This window comes from Anopheles stephensi, chromosome X, assembly GCF_013141755.1.
Source record: "Anopheles stephensi strain Indian chromosome X, UCI_ANSTEP_V1.0, whole genome shotgun sequence".
In the NCBI taxonomy this organism is placed as follows: Eukaryota; Metazoa; Arthropoda; class Insecta; order Diptera; family Culicidae; genus Anopheles; species Anopheles stephensi.
Genome location: NC_050201.1, coordinates 12,367,113 through 12,388,219, shown reverse-complemented (window position 1 = coordinate 12,388,219; position 21,107 = coordinate 12,367,113). Strand labels below are relative to the sequence as shown.

The 21,107-nt window shown below is 42.8% G+C and overlaps 1 long non-coding RNA gene across 2 annotated transcripts; it reads right to left on the bottom strand.

The window, feature by feature from the left end:
- Nucleotides 1-17,302: 17,302 nt before the first annotated feature.
- LOC118508209 lies at nt 17,303-20,566 on the bottom strand. Of its 2 annotated transcripts, XR_004905761.1 has the most exons (4): nt 19,601-20,566; nt 19,177-19,275; nt 18,509-18,605; nt 17,303-18,379 (listed from the first exon to the last, which is right to left on the bottom strand). It is a non-coding gene; the product is annotated as an uncharacterized LOC118508209 (long non-coding RNA). The 2 variants fall into 2 exon arrangements; XR_004905760.1 differs by having other exon boundaries at nt 17,303-18,605.
- Nucleotides 20,567-21,107: the final 541 nt, after the last annotated feature.

The following is a 21,107-nucleotide window of genomic DNA, read 5'->3' as shown; positions in this document are numbered from 1 at the left end:
CAAAGCCAAAGCCATCATACGTGTACTAAAAACGCATTAACTCTCTTCATCCTTTCCTGCTACCAAACATCCTCAGCTAGCTTCTTCAAGTTTTTCCCTACGCTCGTTTGTTTACTTTTTCGTGCTTCACTCGCACATCCACACTTTTCCTTTTCCCACATGTTTTTCTCTTCCACCCTTGCTTACACATTACACACTTTTTATTTCTTCTCGCTAAACGGAAAATGTCAAATTTCACCTGTACTAGGGTGAACGGCGAAGTGAAGTGTGTGAGGGGGGCGAGTGGAAGCAACGCTCGCAACACGCGGTGCAGTCTATAAATCCTTCAAAAATTAAGCAATCGCATAATGATATGCTAATACTTTACCCACCCAAACGCCAAACTCTACCCCCTCCCCCGGTTGATGGTGCTTCTTAGTACACGGGTTTGCACATTTCTGCTCGAATGTACTAGCTGGCACAGCTGGGACGCATGCACGCGCGCGTGTGTGTGTGAATATTTTTTGTAGGAATTAGTTCAAAATTAACGAGTTCTGCAACTGGTCGGATTTTTTCGAGCTGGGCTGGAGCGGTTCCACTTTTGCCGAAAAATGTCACTCGGCCGTGGTGTTATTCTTGCTCCGTTTCTGTCCCTTTTGACAGTGTTTCACCAGATTTACATAGCGTCATCAGGAGTGTTTCAATCTGTTGCTGGGAGAAGATTACCATCTTTGACTTTGCTGGAATGATTCCTTGTACTTTTTAATGGGAAGAATTCGTTTTTTTTTAATGAATTATTTGTTGACTTACATCTACCAAATGTTTTAGAGACATTGTTTTATTAATACTTAAAATAAAATTGAACAAAGTAATCTAAAAATATATAAATAAAAATAAATAAATAAAGAAAACACAACAAAATATTTTGAAGCAAGACCATAACTTTAAGCATAAACAAGAACTATGATTTGCAGTTATTGAATCTTTCAATGGAAATACTTCAATGAAAAATCAAATATTTCAAATCCAAACTTGTATAATTTACTTTCATTTTTGATTTTTTTCTCTTCTTCTTTCTTGGCACTACAACCTGGAGAGGTTTCGGCTTGCCACATTTCTGGCTTTCTGTGAATTGATTTAACCCCTAGTAAAAAAGTCAGCTTTACGTAGGCGGAGGCGGTCTGGATGGGATTTGAGACCCGGTCCTGCCGTGTGAAAGCCAGCTCCGCGGTCGCTCCGGTCACTGGACCACCTCTAAATTAAGATTAAATTCATAAGAATATATATGTTAAGAGCAGATTGTTAAAACACTTTAAAAAAACAAGAACAAAGTTCAAAAACATTATAAAACATCATAAAACACAACAATAAAAGATTAAAATAAATAATAATAATAAAACACAAGAAAAAAAAACAATACAAGAAAGCAAGAACAAAAATTAAACAATACAAGAAAAATAAACTTTTTGAAGCAGAAAGAAAAAAAACTACTACAAACTGTGTCAAAAAAATGAAAAGAGATCATTACAGACACGTTCAGCAAACTGGCTCAGCTGAAATGAAGTAATTTTGTCGAACCAAAATTTCCACACCGCACCAAGCGGAAGGAAATACCCACACAGGCGACGACAGGTTTTGATTTTCTGCTTAGCTCGTCCCCGCTTTTCTGGTGTGAGTGAGGAAAGTGACAAATGGTAATGGTACGGGTTTCGGTTATGCTCTAATACTGGCATAAATGCATTGGCTTATAAACGCCACACTCTAAGCGAGGAAGGAAGAAAAATCGCTCGTTTCCATATTGGTGCCAAAAGAATGAAACGGGAAAGTGTTTTTCTCCTGTGCTTCGTTTGGAAGAGCAGGCGGTTTTTTTGTCTTTTCCGCGCTCACATATATTGTTTTACGCAATGCTTCCGCTTTCGCCACTTTATTTAGGAGTGTCATTTAAAGTGAAGCTGGGGGGAAAAAAACGCTCAACCCCACACACACACACACACACTTAAGGTTCCATCTCCGGGAAAAGACTTTTAGCATAACGTGCTGCACAGAAGGAAGTATTTTGGGGATATTGGTGTATCGTGGCAGCGTACATTAGGAGCCATATTGGGGGTGTAAACGCGAGGACTGTTCGGTCGACTCGCAACAAGTGCTGACAGCAATGAAGATGTGTAATTTATGCCGATCCAGAAAGAAAAACCCCTGACAGCAGGTGACGATACCTTCCCGAGATGATACGGTGATGATGTGGTGCGATCCCGGTCTAGTGTGGGAACGATGACGCTCACCTGGTGCCTTGAACCTCAACAAGCGGTAGAATAAGCTCTGGATGTGTTTTGAAGTCACAAATAGAATCTTTTACAAGAAATTAGACTATGAGTTCCCGGTTAGGCGCAACCCAACGGGTACTAAGAAGTTGTTGGTGTTGGACGAGCTTAGGCCGCCTCGGTCAACAGAATGTCCGGCAGGACATTTATCAAATTCTTCAGCATCAGCTGCGGTTTAGTCTTTTGGGTCGTTTCGGCAAAGGGTCATTCCAACAACAACGACGACATGGCCCACGCTCACCAAGTCACCCCCGGGGTAAGAGCCGGGGCTGTCCACGTTCAAGAACTCCAACGACTGGTCAAGACATTCGATAAAACCCATTCCGCTCCGGGGTACGAACATTCCAAAAGTCCGAACCAAACTTCAGCTATGTCCCTGTCCCCTCTCATTCCCTGCCCTATATCGTCCCGGCCTGGTTCCAGGGAAGTCCTCCCGAGGCCACATTTGCGCATCACTTTGATCACCTGCGGTGTGCGTGTGTAGCAAGGCCGGGCATCCAATGTTCGACCCGAACTCGTAAGGTGTCCAATGATCATAAATTTTACTTGACCTCTCCCGTTGACCCTTTACCGTGGCGAGCGCCCAGGCGAGTTTTCTTGAAGCATCTTGGGCGATATACGGTAGCCCAACAAATACACACACACACACACAACGCGGGTAACGATTCATTGAAATAAGATTAAAGTATTTTGGGCGAGCATCCTTCACGTGCATCCCCGGCGCGAGACGCAGGACTTGGAGGAGGTATAATTTTAGGGCTTAAAGAAACCCCGGCGCATGGGTCGAGCCAGGGTAAAACAAACTGCTTTTCCACCCCTGGTCGTCCAACCCCGGCCCACCGGCCAAAGCGGAGGAATTAAAGTAATTAGTTTCAAGATGTTCTTCAAAATAAATTTTGCCCATGTACAGAGAGAGAGAGAGAAGGCCGCTTTCTTCGGACCGGGGCCGGATGTGATCGGGTTTGAAGTCTTCCGGACCCGGTCCAACGGTAATGGGCGAAACAAGCTGGCGTTGGTTACGGCATACGGGCCTTAGGTTTTGTAAGAAAACGGGACAAATTTATGTGGTTAAATTCATCAAAATTGTAAGCTTCGGGTTCGGGTTCGAGTGTGAGATGTGCAGTGGGGCCGTATATGCCCCTTTAGATCGTGACTAATAGCTAATTGACCTGTCCCCGACGCACAGCGGTGTGGCGGACGTTTTGCAAAGAGAAGCAGCGAGGGTCAGGGATTTGCGTACGGTTCAATACTTGTGAAAGAGTTCTGATAAATCAGTCGAGAAATCATAGTCGGTTGTATTCGCTCGATGTTCTATGCCGGAGATGGATGAAATTTTGGCAGAATAGTTTGCAATCGGTGGTGAATGTTTTTTGATGAAAATTTAATTTTGATTTTTAGGAAAGAATTCGATGATTCATTAATGAAGGGTTATAAATTTCTGAAATGTTTAACAGAGGTTTTATTTTACACGAAGTCGTAGTTCAGCTTTGTTTTTACGAATGGCAAACGCCTACATGTTTGCAATGCGTAGCCATCAAATACCAAAAAGCGAGGTCTATTACGACCTCAGTCATTCGTTTCTATATGATTGTGTACGTTTGGTGACAAGGAGACTAGGAGACAAACTGGACTAACTTTATCAGTCATAATTTCTATAAAAATTTAAAGCTAAAAATTCAAAAATTAGATTCGTTGCATGGGCTATTGAAATCGATCATCTAGATTATTTTTGAGGCCTGTCTCACAATCTCACCAAATGGAACCGCTGCTCTAGATCATGTCAGCGACGCAGTTTGTTTCCTTTTGCCCTTTCTTATCATTGAAACGATATGAATGAAAGGCAAATTAAAAACTGGTAAGGAATAGAAGAGCAATCTAGGGGTAAATCTCATCAAAATTGTGAGTCTAATTCTGAGAACCTAAGCCCCAGGCACAGCAAGAAGTGAGAAAGAATCGAGGGAAACATGAGAGAGAAATGAAAGTGAAATTTGAGGAAATAAGAGCAAATCGAGAAAGAATTGAGGGAGAGAGACGAAAGAGAAATGAGAGAGAAATAAGAGCACATTGATGGATAATCGAATGAGAAAAGTGAGATCAATAAGAGTGTAGTGAAAAGGAGTACGAAGATAAATGAGTGCAACAAGAGAGAGAATCGAAAAAGAAATGAGGGAGAATCGAGAAATAAAAGGAAGAGAAATGAAAGTAAAATGAGAGGAAATGAGAGCGAATCGAGAGAAAAATGAGAGAGAAACGAAAGAGAATCGAAAGAGAAATGAGATAGATTCGAGAAGGAAATGATAAGGAGTCGAGAGATATTTTTTTCTATTTCTCACTCCGTTTTCTCTCACATCTGTCTGGTATGTCTCATATTTCTTTCATTTTTTTCTTATTTCCTACTTATTTCTTTTTCAATTTTGTTTCTTGCCACGCTCATTTCTCTCTTCATTATTTATAATTGCTCTCCAATTTCGCTCTCGATTTTCTCTAATTTTCATTTTCATATCTCGTTTGACTTCACTTATTTTTATATTAATTATCTCTAATTTCGGGAAATACGACATCAGTCCGTTATCATTGATAAATACATCTGTCTAAATCCTCTGTCGATTCTTCCTCATTTTACCTCAATTATCTTTCTATAATTTCTCTATAAATACTCTCTCATTTCTTTCTTATTTCTCTAATTATTCTTTCGTTTTTCGCTTGAATCTCTCTCAATTTGCTCTATTTGATTTAATAAATTTTGCTCATTTCTCCCTCGAGTCTCTTTCATTTCAGTTTAAGCAGCAAAGCAGATCGAGAAACTTTAACATTGTGTACACAAACACGGTCTTAATTTAAATAAATCTTATGAATGGATTTACCAAACTAACTACTGTTGTAAACACTTTATTGTTTTTTCCATCCTTGTACACCAAATATAGAAACAAATACCTTAAAGTATGCAATTTTCTTAACACCACTTTTATCACACATCTTATCAAGAAAGTCATTGTATAGGCAATGTTGTTGTTTGATTTATTTATCGTATTACAATTATGTTTTGCAGCCAATAAATCGTGACCTCTTGTGAAAAAAAGAATTATTTTAATGTGTTGATAATTTTTTAGCGATCCAATACAATTTGATGCCATTAGCAGCTGATGTCACCGTCACCATCAAATACTACGCCACCAACAATCAGCCCAGGGTGAGGTGTTAACACATTTGCATCACCCGCAATGTAGCTTGCATTCGTTTCACCACGTGACTACAGATCATCCGCGATATTGTTCACGCTTCACGGGTGAAGGAAATGCGTCCCCTTCTGCTTTGTTTTGTTTTTTTTTTATTTCTGGGATGTAAATGTAGCACTCGCGTTGCAAAGAAACTGGGCCGTAAGATACTTACTCTGTTAGGCGTGTGACTCGTATCCTGAGCATCGAAACCATCGAAAAAAGCAGGGCAATTGTCGGCTCGTTTAATAGTACGGAGCGTAGAGCAATTTCCATTTTCTGCCTGCTTTTCACTCGATAATGTTCGCTGTCCGCTGATGTGATGCTGTCCGGAGTGCCATGGCCCGGGGCCGCGTTGGCCCACGAAGCAATGGTTGTATATTTTATGAACTCTTGCTACAAATTCATCGTGAAGCGCTAACCGCGACCGAAAACCTCACAAGCAAAACGATAATTATGGCTGATGCTAACCGGGCCAAAAGGACAAGGATTTTTACCGACGCTAGACCGACCCGTCCCGAACAGCGTGCTAATCCGAATTAACTTTCTTGAATTGGTCGCCCACCCGGTTGGTTGGTTGGTCTTTGACGCCTCCCGTGGGACTCATTCGGCAGCGTTATCGACAATAATGAAGAATTCCGGTCCGGTGCGACATCCCTCCCGGTCGATCGAGACGAGGCATTTTTTCGTTGTTGTTCGGATGGTTGGGAAGGAGAGGGGGGAGGCGGGCGAAAAGAGGGAGAAGGAAGAGGGTGGAAAGTCGCAAGCAAGATGAAAGGTGACACACACGTTTGTGTGTGGAAAACCAAACACAGTCAGTAAAGGCGAGTTCGCGTACTGGTGATGCTTAGCGGCTAGCCTACCTTGCAGGCGCAAAACTGTAATACGAACAAATCGGCGTTCAACATCAGCTCGCTGCTCAGCGTGGATCAAAGCTTCCATTTTGGTTGCTCCGATTCTTTTGGGGATATTGGGTCTTTCCGCTTCCTTCTGCCACTCGTCATACCTTCCCTTTCGCTACAATCGTTATCCTTTTATTTATTTTTTCTTGAGCACCGTTTTTTTTTGGTTCGTTCGTTCGTTCGCCCAACCGGAATGAACTAATGGGCACCCGGCCCCCATTGCCAATCTACCGTTTGGTTTATGATGCCGATGGGATGAATTACCGCTAACAGTCTAGAGGGTCCCGTTCCCCAGACATTCCCACCCGCTCGTATCGAAACTCCACCGCCATGGCCGCCCGCTTTTCGCGTCCTTCTCGTCCGAGTTTTAAGTGTGCTTAGGCAAAAGAAAATACAGTGTGTCGGTGTGTGTGTGGGTGAAAAGGGAGGATTTTTTAATTCTACCACCCACTCCAAAAGGAGGTCAGACATCACGAGGCATGGTTCGCAAGTTTACGACCGGCGCAGCTGTCGCAACTTGGTCGGTCGGTAGCGTTAAAAAACGCCGTCAAAATGGGCAACCTCCTGGGAGTGTGTGACTTGATTTTTTGGGCGACTGCTGGTACCTCCCCCCATCTCCCCCCTCTCTCTCTCTCTCTCTCTCTCTCTCTCTCTGGAGCCTATATTGGTGCCTGCTTTTATTTTGGAGGTAATTATCGGGGAAACTTTATTGCAACTGGGGGCCGAGTATTTTGGGACAATTTTAACGCCTCCTTAAAGGATCGGTCGGATCGTTTTAAAGGAATTATTTGATCAACAAAGCGTTGCAAAACGATTGAGGCACTTATTTATAATTATTTTAAGCTACTTGGGCCGAAACTAGAAGAAAATCGATCCGGAAGCGATAAGAAATCAGCACAGTTGAGTGGCACCGTGTCAAGTGGGTTGCGTGTATTTAGGCGTGTGCACAGCACGTCAAGGGTCGACGAGCAACAAGTTGCGAGTGCGTATGTGATGTTATGGTAGCAATATAATGATTAAAAACCGATTACCGTGCTAAAGCTCCTGCTGCTGCTGTTTGTTGCATCCCGCGCTCGTGTGTGCTCGAGTGGGGTGCGTATGTGCGAGCGAATGCAACCCCTCCGCACGCATAATTTGATTTCTGCGTCAAGTTGCCGCAGGATAAAGTGCGTGTTTATTGCAGGTTGTGGGAGTGGAAATCTATTTTCAAAAGGGGTAGAGTGCGTACCGTGCAGTGCGTGCAGTGCATAAACGCATCATTTCATCTACCCATCCCATGTCGGCAGTTCGTCTATTATCGGGTAATCGGTAATACTCGAGTGCATCGTAACTGTTACGATTTTCCCGGCAGCATGCGAGCAAACGAAGCCAGCAGACGGTTTGTGTAAGCGAGACATTTTCCCATGGCGTGTAGTGGTGTGGGTGGGTTGTGAGGTTGCGGTTTGGTACTTATGGATGGGTTGGTTTGATTTAAATGATTGATGTTTAGCTTAATTACCCACTCGATTGGAAATAAGCTAAGGATTATGCAGCTCGGAAAGTGAGAAGAGTTATTGAAGAGGGAAAAATAACAAACAGCAGGTTTATTTGTTACATTCTCAACACTTTTCCATGATTTGAGTTGTTTTTTGTCATGTTTTGTAAGGTGTATTGCATACTTTTAGGCAAATTTTTAGTAAAAGGGCCTTTCTTGAGGCAATCTTTTACACTTGATTTTCAGTAATTAGTATGATATTTTAGCAGATTTCATTCAAGCACATTCATCATTTCAAGAATCTACTCCTAAATGTATGTGATTCTGTTACAAAATCGATTGAATAATAACTACTGCTGTTGTACTGGTATGAAAGTTATAAGAATTTGTTTAAAGACTTAATTAAAGTGAAAAGCGCTTCTAATAAAAAAACTAAGGCATTGTTAAGAGTAAATGTTTGAAGCTTTGAAACGTTATATACTTTGAGTAGTCGCATCAAACGTCAAAGCCCCTACACAATATAATAAATTGACAATTGATGTCACCATAGATCCCAGTGGCAATTGCAGACCAAAAAGGATGTCGTCCACTGTACAGGCCATTTTGAAAAAAGAAATAACACCATCATTCATTTTCGGTATGGAACTATCTGAGTGCGCCTAATAGTAGGCAACCAGTGAAATAATATTAAGGATTAGGAATTAGATTGAGTACAGTACTATTGTAGAAAAGATGAAAAGAACTAATACTACTGAAAATAGGGATAGTTGTGTATGTTTTTTTTTGTCATGCAGTCCGGTGTCATTCTCCTGACATATCGAGCCTACTAGCGACTCTTCTTCTGATGCTTCTTTTGCATTTCAACCTCGCACTCAAGGTCTCGACAGCCATTCCAGGTTTCCTATGACTTGATTTCACCCGTAGCTGGATAGTCTATTCTGCGTGGCGGTCTGAATGGGATTTGATCTCCGGTCCTGCCGTATGAAGATCCTACTGCAGTCTGGCTATTCTAATTCGCTATTAGTAGAAATCTGCAATGTTCCTACCATTGTCCTTCTGTACATCCAAAAATCCTATTAGAAGCAAGCACTCCTCAGCGTATCTCAACATTTTTGTAGTTGTCGGTGCTGATAGGATATTTCTTGGAAGATTTCGAAGTTGCAATCTACTATTTATGCAGAGATGATTGTCATCCTTCTTATCTTAAACCTGAAGTTTTCTGACGTCTGATTGATGCTTTGGTTAGTATTTTCTCTTATAAGAACCTTTAAGCAGGTATGTCTATATTATCAGACTTATAGATTAAGAACCCCGTAAAATCTCCTTTGAATATCCAGATTGAGGAGTAGCCAGTCAAGTCTGTCTCCATGTCGCACCTGTTAGGAAAGGGTTCTTAAATTGGTGTTAATTAATAGCTTAAAACTTTTGAAGGTGGTTTAAAGCAAGTTTTGAGTAGGATTGCAAGACAGAAATGCTTTACGCACTAATTGTACTCAACATATAGGAAATTGCCTACATTTAGGCGATATCATTGCAGTGCAGTTTCATAAACGACATTTTTCAACTTATTCATATCTCAACTAGCAAACGTTGATACTAAAACACACCACCCTCGACGGCTTAATGCAAAATGAGTGGAAAAACTCCGATCTGATCCCTTGTTGACATACGCTTCGCAATCATCCTTCAAGCTCGCAGACAGCATCAGACTTAATATTTGCCTCGTTTTAATGAGTAGCACCCTATCACCCCGTATCGTGTTGGATGGGATTTTTGCGACTAGCAACAAAGCTTCCACAAATTTCTCCTTCATACGGCGTACGGCATTCACTGGCGGAGAGCATAATTCACACTTGCGTACGGTACTGCACGCGAGCCAACATTCCTTCAGCCCTGAAGCGGAAGCTAAAGAAACGTTTCCCATTTACCAAGACATGGTGAGAAGCAGAAAGGAACCAGTGTTCTACCGTTTCTCTCCCTGTCCCTTCTGTCTCATCCTTCGCTCCCACCTAGAGAAGGAAGAAGAAATTTATTAAAAAATATAATAAAAAATCCACCCAAAAACGCGTTCAGCAAGTAACGCAAGTAACGCAGCGCTGGCTACAGGCATGAGTAGCCTCTTTTTTTGGCTCTCAACCTACGACGTCGGCAGCAAAATTACCGAATCGCCCGGGCGTGGAACATAAGTGAAACTCATAAATTTCCATTAGATCTTACTGCGCCGGGAGTTATTTGTTTCATATTTTTCCTTCCATAAATTAAGTCGAGCAGCGCCGAAAACAACACGAGTGCAACATCTTGGACCATTTCCGGGCGTACGACGGCAACTCCCGTCCACACGTGTGGTGAATGGGTTCGGGGCAAGAAGGGGGAGAGGAGGGGAGCGAGTGAGGGAAGGAGCAAGTGTGTTGGTGGGTATGATGAGCCAGGGCTGCATGTTGTGCGGATGTTCGTGATGTTTTTATTCCGGTGTTGGCGTTTTTTTTTTGCTCTTCACTCTCGCCTCCCCCGATACGCTCTTTGATCCTTTGTACTTCGATTTTTTGTTCGCGCTGTATTGCATGTGCTTTGATTTGTTTTATTCGTGTCTGCCCCAGAGGGATATGGCTCAGTGCCGTAAGACGGCACGGGAATTGGTTTCCGATTAGAGGCATAAATGTGATAGCAGGACGCGATGGGGACGATCGCTTGTTGATGGGATCGAAAACAAAACCGCTTAACACCTTTCGAGCATGAATATCCTGTTTAGGGTGGAGAAGTTGTCTGAAGGCAATTTTGTGTCTCATATTTTGGAAATGTATGTTTTTTTTCGGATAAAATACGGAACAATTCAGCTGGTAGCCTACATTTAGGCGAGCATAACTATTTTTTGCAGCTTAATAGACTAAAAGTGTGTTTCAATGGCCTACTTTCAGGCGCATCAGGTATGCACTGGAGGCAGAGGCAGATCAACCTAGAATAAGAAGGAGCGGCTGCTCGGGGCCTCGTCGGTTAGGGATGCCTAGTCGGCGAGGGAAATCCTGTTGGTCTTATTTACAAATGAGTCACAATTAGAGGGGTCTCAACTGCCATTCCGCTCGGGACCTCCAAAGATCTTGATCTGCTACTGACTGAAGGGTTATACAAACTATAACTATGTCTTCTTCTTCGATGGTACTACAACCTCGAGAGGTCTCGGCCTGCCATTTCTGGCTTTCTGTGACTTGATTTTACCCGTAGCAAAGAAGTCAGCAAATTCCTGACTAAAGAAATAGAAAAATCTTCGAAATAAGAGGTCCCTTATCTGCTGAGGATGTTGGAGGCTTAAGAATACTTGGGTGATGATCTTACTTAAGGTCCCATGCACGGTAAAATTTTTCGGATCACAAGATCACTGTTCAAAAACCTCTGCACGACAAAGTTTCTAGTTAGACTATGCGCCATGGTTGATGAGATCCCTTATACGACGAGGTCTTTTGAATGGTCATGAACATTGAGTGACGAAAATATTTGAATGAGATTTGTTTGTCGATGAGGTTTCAAGGTCGGCGAGGTGTTTTCAACTACCCAGGTCCTTCAGTCCACAAACAAAGGTAGAAGAGGCCTTAGGGTCGAATGACGAAGATTAGCGAAGGCCCTTGGGAGGCCACTTGTACCATGAGGGTTCTTAAAGCAGGAAGTCTCTTTATAAACGAGTTCCCTAAGTATAGGAGACTCCATCGGTAAGACAGGATTTTGAACGACTAGTCACTTTGGTGAACAAGAGTCTACAGAGACGAGGTCCCATGATTGATCGGACCCCTTTGGAGGGAATCATTCTTTCAACATAAGGATTATTGTTCGATGCAGTAGAGATGGAAACCCTAGGTCTACGTAGGGTTTGGAACTACTAGGCCCTTAAGGGTTGGTACGGTAGCCGAGGCGATAACTTTGCTTCACACTGAAGGGCCGGGGTTCAAATCCCATCCAGACCGCCTCGCCGTACGTAGGGCTGACCACTTTACTACAGGAAAAACCTAGTCACAGAAAGCCAGAAATGGCAGGCCAAGACCTCTCGAGGTTGTAGTGCCAAGGAATAAGATGATTATAAGGTAAGGCCCTTAAGGGGATGCAATTTGGAAGTTGATGAGGCTTCAAGATCAGATCATTAAGCTGACGAGTTCCCGTGATAGACGAAAGCCTGCGGGAGGGAGCGTACTTGTCCCATGAGGATTCTCAAACGATGAGGTCTCCATGCAGCTGAGATTCCTTAGTAGACGAGGCCCTTTGCTCGGTAGATGAGGTCTCATTTGCAGTGAATCTCCTTAAATGGTGAGGTCTCCTGAACGACGTGGCCTCTAGGTAGACAAGACCTCACGAACGAAAAAAGCTCTTGAATGAGGGTTTTCTAGGTAGAAAAGAAATTTAAAGACAATGCTTCAGTAGAATATTTATTTACTCAAAATTTGGGTCAATAAACCTACAATTGTTAAAAGTAAATCTAGTTGCATACATCTATGTTGTTGCTACGGGAACAACAGTTGTTCCCGTTGGTGAACGGCCACGCGAAGGTATGGCCGATTCGGAAAAGGAGTCGCGCACCTTCCTTCGGGCGTTGAATCGACGGATGCTACGTACCTCGCACAGGTCAGACGAGTGGCTTCATTCCCGGATTACCGGGCGATTTTCCAAAAGTGGTCCTGATGGGAGGGGCGGTCTCGATTCTTCCAATTCCTCCGACGGAGCAGTAGGTACTACTAGAGCACTGGCCCGAATTCCGTAGGGAGGACGAGGTCGAATCTTCTGTTGACCAACGCCTGGACACTGGCTTCTCTCCTAGCTTCCGACGACGTGGTAGACAATCACAATCACGATTCCTAGTAATTTCCGTCGGAGTGGTAGACACCGCTGAGGGGTCGAATCCGTTCTCCGGAGGGAAGGATTATTTCGGATCTCGTACCTGTAAAGAACCCTGAAACTCTTACGAAGTGTTCGGTTCGCCGGTTAAGAATTGTGTCTTTATTGAATAAGTTGATATCTTATAAACAAATTTTGGGCTACCTTAGAACGAGACGAAAGATCATTTTTTCTTGTTTAACTATTTCCTTTCCAGCTTGTGTTTACGTATCCTAACTTAAGCATAGGTGTTTTAATTGTGCGACTTGCAAATCGTCCGCCGTTCGCGCCGGGTTATATCATTATGCATTATGCTACAGTTTAACTCACTATCGTGGTCGCAAACCACGCTTGGAGCGCAGGTTTCGATGATCGCGCACCTCAGTTCAAACCCATGCTGTAATGTTTGTTCATTGATCATTGAATGTAAACATTCATCGCGCTGGACGCGCTTGCCGTTTGTCACATGCTGTAATATAAACATTAATCGCGCAGAACGCGTATGCTGAGGCGCGCATTGTTCTGTAAACATTCTCGATGCTCTAGCACCGCGCTAAAGGTGTTGCGTACGCCGCACTGTATCGCAAACATTGGTCGCGCGCTGCTTATGCCTTATCCGCGCTGATTTGCTGCCTAAGCTGAAAGCTTCTCGGTGTGTGGGAACATTCTACCGAAAGAATTGTTTCTTTCATGCAATATTTTTAATCGAGATTTTGGTTTGATTATGCCCAAAGTAACCTTCCTTTTTTCTAGCGTTGCCGCGTTCGCAACAATTTAGGCGTTTATATTAGTTCTGCTTTAAAATGTATAAAATTATTGTATTTGGCCTACTTTTTGACTTTGAAATATATGTTTGGTGTTTTGTATATTTTCAGTCCCCTTATTCCCGATCATATCTGCTCAACTCCTCAATATTCTGGTTCAAACACATACATCCGAACAGCATTAAATAATAACTTAAAACTGGTTCCCAAAATCCCCTTAAAGCCTTCCCGCGAACCAAACGTCCGTACCCATCCCAACCCCTCGTTCAACACCTCGAAGTTCATCCTGCGGCCGATTTTAAAGTTTGGGTGAAAGTTGCGGTAGCGGCTCGGTGAAAAACAAAGCCAAACGCAACGTCACACGGTTTCAAGGTCAGCACGGGAAAGTTACCCTCCTACTTACAGTTCCCTTTTTCCACGGCCGCGCATTTTTTTCTTTCTTTTAGCTTTCTTTCCCTTTCTTCGCCTGCTCGCTCGCTAGTTGGACAAGATCCATCGATTTTCGAAGCTAAGCCCTCCTCGGCTGGGAAAAACAACCTTCCTCTTCTCCCTCCTGCCATCTCGAACGAATAAGTTAGTTTTGTTGGTTTGCGACGCGACGACGACGTGGACGACGCCGATGGGACGTGTTATGATGCGTCGCGTAGCGTCCCGGCGTAACTACGTTGAGAAAGGCACTGCAAAACGCACCCGAAACGAGGACAGCAGGGTGGGAGGAAAAGGAAGGGGGCAGGCGAAAAAGTTCACTCACCGGGACCCGGAAAACAGGAGGGACCGGGAAGAAAACGGTGAAAAGTTTTTAATTTCATGCTAATTAAAGTTTCACTCCACTCGCCCGAAAATGGAAAATCATCTACCACACACACACATACACGGTCAAGTGAGAGAGAGAGAGAGAGAGAGATAAAAAGAGAGAGAGAGAGAGAGAGAGAAAGAAAAACGGACAAACACGTGACGTGGTGAGCGCTGGATATTATTGGGCTACAGGGAGAAGCGTTGTTGTCACCCTGCCGATCCGTTCCGATCGGTGACGTCAGGACAATTGGCAGACCCCAAATTCACGCGCAAACGTCATCAGTTGCGACGTGGTGACGTGGTGATTATCCTTCCTAAAACCGTAACGCAAAAAAAGACACAACACACACACACAGAGGAAAACCCGTCAACATTTCGCTAGACGTCACCGCTACACCAGCCCCTGAAAATGCTGCAATCCGCTGGGCGTAAAACTTTACATAAAAGCCAGGCAGAATCCGGAGGCCCAATCCGACGGTTAGGCTGGTTGGTTAGGCTGTGCTGGCGTTAGGGGCTGTTTTTGCGGCAGAATTAATTACATTATCTTGCTTTAGCGAGAAATTGGGCCGGTGTAGAATTTCGGGGCTTTTGTTTTTGCTTTTTCCACCTCACAATGTGTGTGTGTGTGTATGTTTCGTATTTTTTATGGTCTTGATTTTTGCCTTCCAACAGCTAGCGAGAGAACAAACAGCTGAGCCGAGGATAGGCTGTAAAGCGTGTCCTTAATGTCATTTTTATGTTCACGCACTTTACACCCATACAGTTTCGTTGCGGTGATTCGCCTTCTCAATTATCAACGACGCGTCCTGCTGGAGGGAAAGGGAGGAGAGGAGTCGAATGAATTTAAAAACAAAAAGCAAGAGTGCTTTAAAAAATATTCGATCATTTACACACGCAAAAAAAAATCAGCTCAGTTTAAACAAGATATTTAAAATGAGTTAAAAAACTTGCTGACGCCTAAATGTATGCATAATATAGACAAAATGTTGTGTTTTTTGCGTCATAGCAGAATTTCATTGCATATGTTTATTATTATTTGGATAAACTTCCACGCCATCACCTTCAATCTCCCCAGTCATCCAATCTTCCTTTCATTGCACTATGGGTACTTTAAACAAACGTGGGCAAAATTTTGTTAGTAAAATCATTTAAATAACCACTTTTTTTAAAGGTATGCTAACAATATGCTAATATTTATATGAAGTGCTTGTGTTCGAAATTGCTTTTGTTATTATTCTTTGAATTTTTATCCTTTTTAAGACTTGGCCAGTACAGGTTAATTTTTTCGTATGGAAAGTCAGTCAGGAAAGCAGTGAGATAGGACACTGTACCCGCTATTTCAACTCTGCGCTGATGATTTGCTCACAGTTATTTAGGAAAGAGTTTTTAACTTTTATGAAAATTCTTTTTTCGATCTACTTTTTCGTACATGCATAGACAAGTTTGAAAGTAAAAAAGACTCGGTGGTTGCATGCAGCTTTGCAAGAGATATTGATGATAAATAATGGGACGGTTTGAATATGGGCCAAGGCAATAACGGCGCCGGTCTTCACATGACAGGACCGGAGTTCAAATCCCATCCAGACCACCTTCCCGTACGTAGGGCTGACTACTTTACTAGTGGTAAAATCAAGTAAAAGAAAGCCAGAAATGACAAGCCGAGACCTTTCAAGAATGTAGTACCAAGGAAGAACAAGAAATGATTGATGATAAATTAGAGTCAAATGGATAAAGATAAGCAATTGTTAAAACATAAATATAAAATTTCTTTTCTCACTTTGTTATTCAAGCTCATTAGTGTCTGTGGATACTTGTAGTAAAAGATCGTTGCCATGGAGACGCCTAGCATTTCTGGTGCTCTAAAAGTGGATGTATCAGCATTTGAATGTTTTTTGTAACTGCGTCTAATCTATGCTAATTAATGTATGATTCAAAATTCATTATTTGTCAAGATTTGTCCGATATTCATATTATAAGAATACAACGAAGTGATTTCGAGTATATTTTTATTCAGCAAAATGTATAATTCAGTTTTTTGTTAATGAAATAATGTTTAAAGAAAGCATGACAATGTCTATGTAATAAAATTAACAGAACTGAATTTATCAAAATAAATTAAAATGCATCTGCTTTTATCTCAGTATAAAAGCTTCTTTTGTTTTATAAAACACAAAAAATAGAATTTGATTCCTTAGTTCAGCGGAGAAAAAACATTTCACGACAGCTATGTAATTATGTTTTGAAATTTTATCCTAATCAGTGCCCATGGTGCACTTTGACCACGCACGTCCTTTCGGTCGTAAGCGGATTTTCTGCCCTCGCGCAAAGCAGTGCCGAGTCGTAATCGGCCCGACCCAGATAATCTAATGCGATGGTTTGCCGGCTTACGAAAGATCATCAAGCAGATGATGATGATGATACCACTCGATTTTGACGATTTTGCTCAACAGCAGCGGGAGGGCGCTTTCCAACGATAATAGGGTGCGAACAGTCAACAGTCCATTGTCCTCGAAAGTGTGTCGTGGGTGAGAGGATTTTTTTTTCTTCTGTCATCGCGACAATCTGCTGAGAGAGTGGTGGAATGAATGTTTGTTTGTTTCGTATTAAAAATTATCCCATTGCGTTACATTTGTGTGCTTCTAATTGCATAGTTTTAGGTGATTTTGTGCTCTAAATAGATTTTTTCTTTATTTAAGAAAGTTTTTTTCGCCTGAAGTTATGCAATAAGGCTTTTTAAAGATATTGCGTTATAATTGTAGGTTCCAATCAAAGAAATACTCAGTTAGCATTGTAGCTCGTAATTTTGGAATGTGTGTGGCAAAAATAAACCAAAAAATTACATACCGACGCTGCGTTTGAGCTTCAGGGAACATTTCACCGGAAAAGGACACAGCCTCGCATTGCTGAGTGCAACTTTTGCCACCGTTGCTTCTTTCAACACCGCAACTCCAAGACTCATTTTTGAAACACACACACGCACACACATTCGGTACGCGAAGCGTGAAAGCATTCCCGGTTTACTGTTGCCCCAAAGCTGATGGGATTTTCCGTTTCCAAGGCTCTTTTTTTCACCCCACACGAAAAACGCGTTTTGATGAAATGTAAAATCTGAGATGGGTTTTTTTTTTGTTGGTGAAGTGCAAATAAAAATAGCAGAAAGGATAATGTTTGTGCTAAAAGTGACTTTTAATGATGTTACCAACTGAACTTGTCGCTCGTTTTGCTAGTTGAAGATGGTAGCTCTGTGTGTGTGTGGGCTGGGTTTTTTTTCAGCTTAAGCTTGCTTCAAAATGGAGAATTTTTTTCCTTCTTTCTGGACCGCTTTTCAACTGTATGCAAAACGCAGGGTCGAGAAAATCGCTTAAGCGCAACCTCCCATTCTAGAAGCTCCCGAGCGTGGAATGATTTGCTCGTACGCGAACTGCAAGCGTGTGAATGCAACCGATTTTCACGAGCGAACAGTTGGGAAACGATGGTTTAAAAAAATCTGAATAAAAAAAACCTTCAATGAAGGCAGCATGCAGCATTTAGAGAGTGAGACAAAAAATAAACACTCGCTCAGCGTAGTTAGATGAACCAAAGTTGCTGATGACACTTCTACTTCGGCAGCAGCAGCAGCAAAATTCCATCACGGATTTCCAAGGATGCTGTGCAATGGATTTTCGATTTCGCAAAACTCCTTGAGAGGCGGGAAGAAGAAGAAGAAAATGAACCTCATCTTCCGGTAAATAAAAGAATAACGGGGCGCATACACTGCTCGAAAAAACAAATGTAGCGATGTATGCCGATGGGGACGGAGCAAAACACTTTTAAAATTACAATTTTATTACAATTTCTATATTGTCTTCGCACGCACGGTCTCGGCTGCTAGTTCGAGCCAGAGCGGGGTTTGAGTTGGAGAATGAAAAGAGCCGAAGAACCATCTCCACGCCCGGAAGGAACGACGTTAATCCTTTATCCCACCGAACATCGGTTTCTTGACGCTCCAGCCGGCCCTGGAAGGAACAGGGTGGCGCTGGCTGCAAATGGATGAAGCTGTGTGCGGGATACGTAACATGTGTTACGCACATTTATGCTACTTACACACAAGACACAAGCGAACGTTGGGGATGGGTGAAGAAAAAAAGAAAAGGGGAAGCAAAATCCGTTCTGAAAGCAGTATTTTGTTCAACAACACAAACAGCTAAAAGCAATTCCGGCTCACCTCATTTCGGTTGTGCGTTTTCGGGTGGGCGGTCGAGAGGATGTGTTCGACGTTGATCGGATGGTGGTTGTAGTTGTAAGAACAACGGTTGTGAGTGCTAAAGGAAAAAAAGGAAAAACAAAAACCGTCAAAATAATACGTCATTTTAAGAAACAAATTGCGCCAGAATGTAGGCAAATTATTGTTTTGTGCAGTATGAGGCCACAAACAACAATTTTAAAGTTTTCTTAAATTGAAAGATATTATGGTAAAAAGAACAGAGTAGATTGTTTTCTTCAAACAGCATTATAGGAAGTAGAAGTCTTATCATTTTACGATGTTTTTTGAAATCCATTTATAAAGCAACAACCAACTATGAGATTTATTTTTCATGATGTTGCAGTTATATCCCAAAATCCATGCATATATGATATAATCTATCGTTTTTAAATACTGTGGCATTTAAACAAAAGCATACATTTTTTTCGACGCCTAAATTTAGGCACTTTTAATGATAAAAATAGCAAGGGAGAGATAGCTTTTATAATTATCGGAAAAAACAGCTTGTCTGATAGGAAAGCATGCATCACTCAGTTGAATTTTGTTCTTCTTCTTCTTCCCTGGCACTACAACCTCGAGAGGTCTCGGCCTGCCATTACTGGCTTTCTGTGACTTGATTTTACCCGTACCTGGATAGTTAGTGCGGTTAGGCGGTCTGGATGGGGTTTGAACCGCGGACCCGTCGTGTGAAGGTCGGTGCCGTTATTTCCTCTGCCACTGTACAGCTCCTATAATCGGTGCATATTTTAAATATGTTAAATTTTACCAACGAAAACGAAAAAAATATATTTGCGCCTAAATGTAGGCAAATTTGTTACCAATGAAAGTGTCTGCCAATGGGTTAGCTTTTTAAATTTTAATCTTATACAGTTTGACTGATAATAAAGTGTACTAGTATCTTATTTCATTTAATAGCGTTTTAAGCTGATGTTTTGGCTGGAATAAGTTAGAATAACAAAGAAAAAAACTACATGCAATTGAATATCTTCAGGCGCTTCAAAGTAAAAATATTCCAATCAAAAATATTCTCACATTCCAGTACAATTTACATACCTTACACTCACACTCGCACACACCCACTCAGTCACAAAATAGTTCCGATTTTGCATCCCATCATCACCTTCATCAGCAAACTAACAGGCAGCCTACTGTTGTTTCCGACTAACGACATGAAGACCGGTCTCGACGGTGCTGCTGCTGCTGCTGCTACTTAAAAATGGAAAATGGACGGATCCACAAAACCTTTCTAGATAAATTTACATCCCACACTCACACCTTGAGCTCCCCAAAAACCCATCCATCAGCGTCGGTGTTGCTTGCCTGCTGATGTCCGACCATCCACTAATCACTCACCTCGCATCGTCTTGAATGCTGGACGCGAACATTGAGGACATTCGACTTGTCGGCAAGGCCCGTTCGAGTGTGTGTGTGTGTGTTACCGGTCTGATCCCTCCGAACTTAACCCCGGACGCATTCGGTCATCGGTCTTGATCGGTTTCGGGCCACTACCAACCGGAGAGCTAGTTTTACGCCCAACCATAATATGTTGCTGACCAATTACATACATAATAACAAGCAGTTGGGTTGTAGCGGTGCAGGCCGTTGCATTGAACAGTGGCCCGGTTTGCCTGCCTGATTCCCGGGCGAAACCAGGACTTCCCGAAATAGCTCGCCTTCTGGGACTGGTCCGGGACGGTACCTCAGCGCAACCTACCGGGCTGCTACTGCTGGTTCGCCATCCAATTTCATGCGGTTAAACTTTTCCGATTTTCACCGATCGATCCTGGGTTCGTGGTTTGAAGCTGCTTTGGCGAGCAAGGTAGTGCGAGAGTCGGCAAGCTAGCATAGGTAGTTGGTGATGCAAAGTTCATGTAGCGGACACTTGTCGAAGGAAGGTAGGTCCGGGTGAGTGTGTGTGTGTGTGTGGTTTGAGTTTGTTTCTGTGCGCTCCGGTGCATAAATATAAGATGATAAATTGATCCCGGCGAGCGAACTTTTTAAAGGTGAAAGAAAGACACAAACACTCTGCCCAGCCTCTCGGTCGGTGCGGTTAGGAGTCCGAGCTCCTGGAGAGAATTGGCCGGTGGAGCAAGAGCTTGACGCCTCGCACCGCTCCGCACACTTCGGCTGCCTTGGACACATCCTTTTTCCCATGGACTCTCGGCCTAGCTCAGGGATAAGGTGGGCAAGAATTTGAATGCAGGTTTCAGAAACACGGTGTTTGATAGATTCCACCGAGAGCGAAGGAGAAGCCCGACCTGAAGAAATACCAGGGGATACAACACGCAACAGGATCAAAAAAGGGGTTTTTGCTGGTACGAAGCGTGTGGTGGTAGATTTCGATATTAGAAGGCAAAAACATGCCGAAAGTTGGTGGCTTTTTGGTGGTCGAGAGTCTGCGTCCACTCGTCCTTACGCCAGTGTTACGGCAAGACTTGGGGGACTCGCGCTCATCCGCTCATTCGGGACGTGACTCGCGTTGGTAAAGATTTGCCGTTACGTTTAGGCAACAGGGAACGACCGGGATGCAAATACGGGTGTGTTGCCTTTTTCCTAAGAC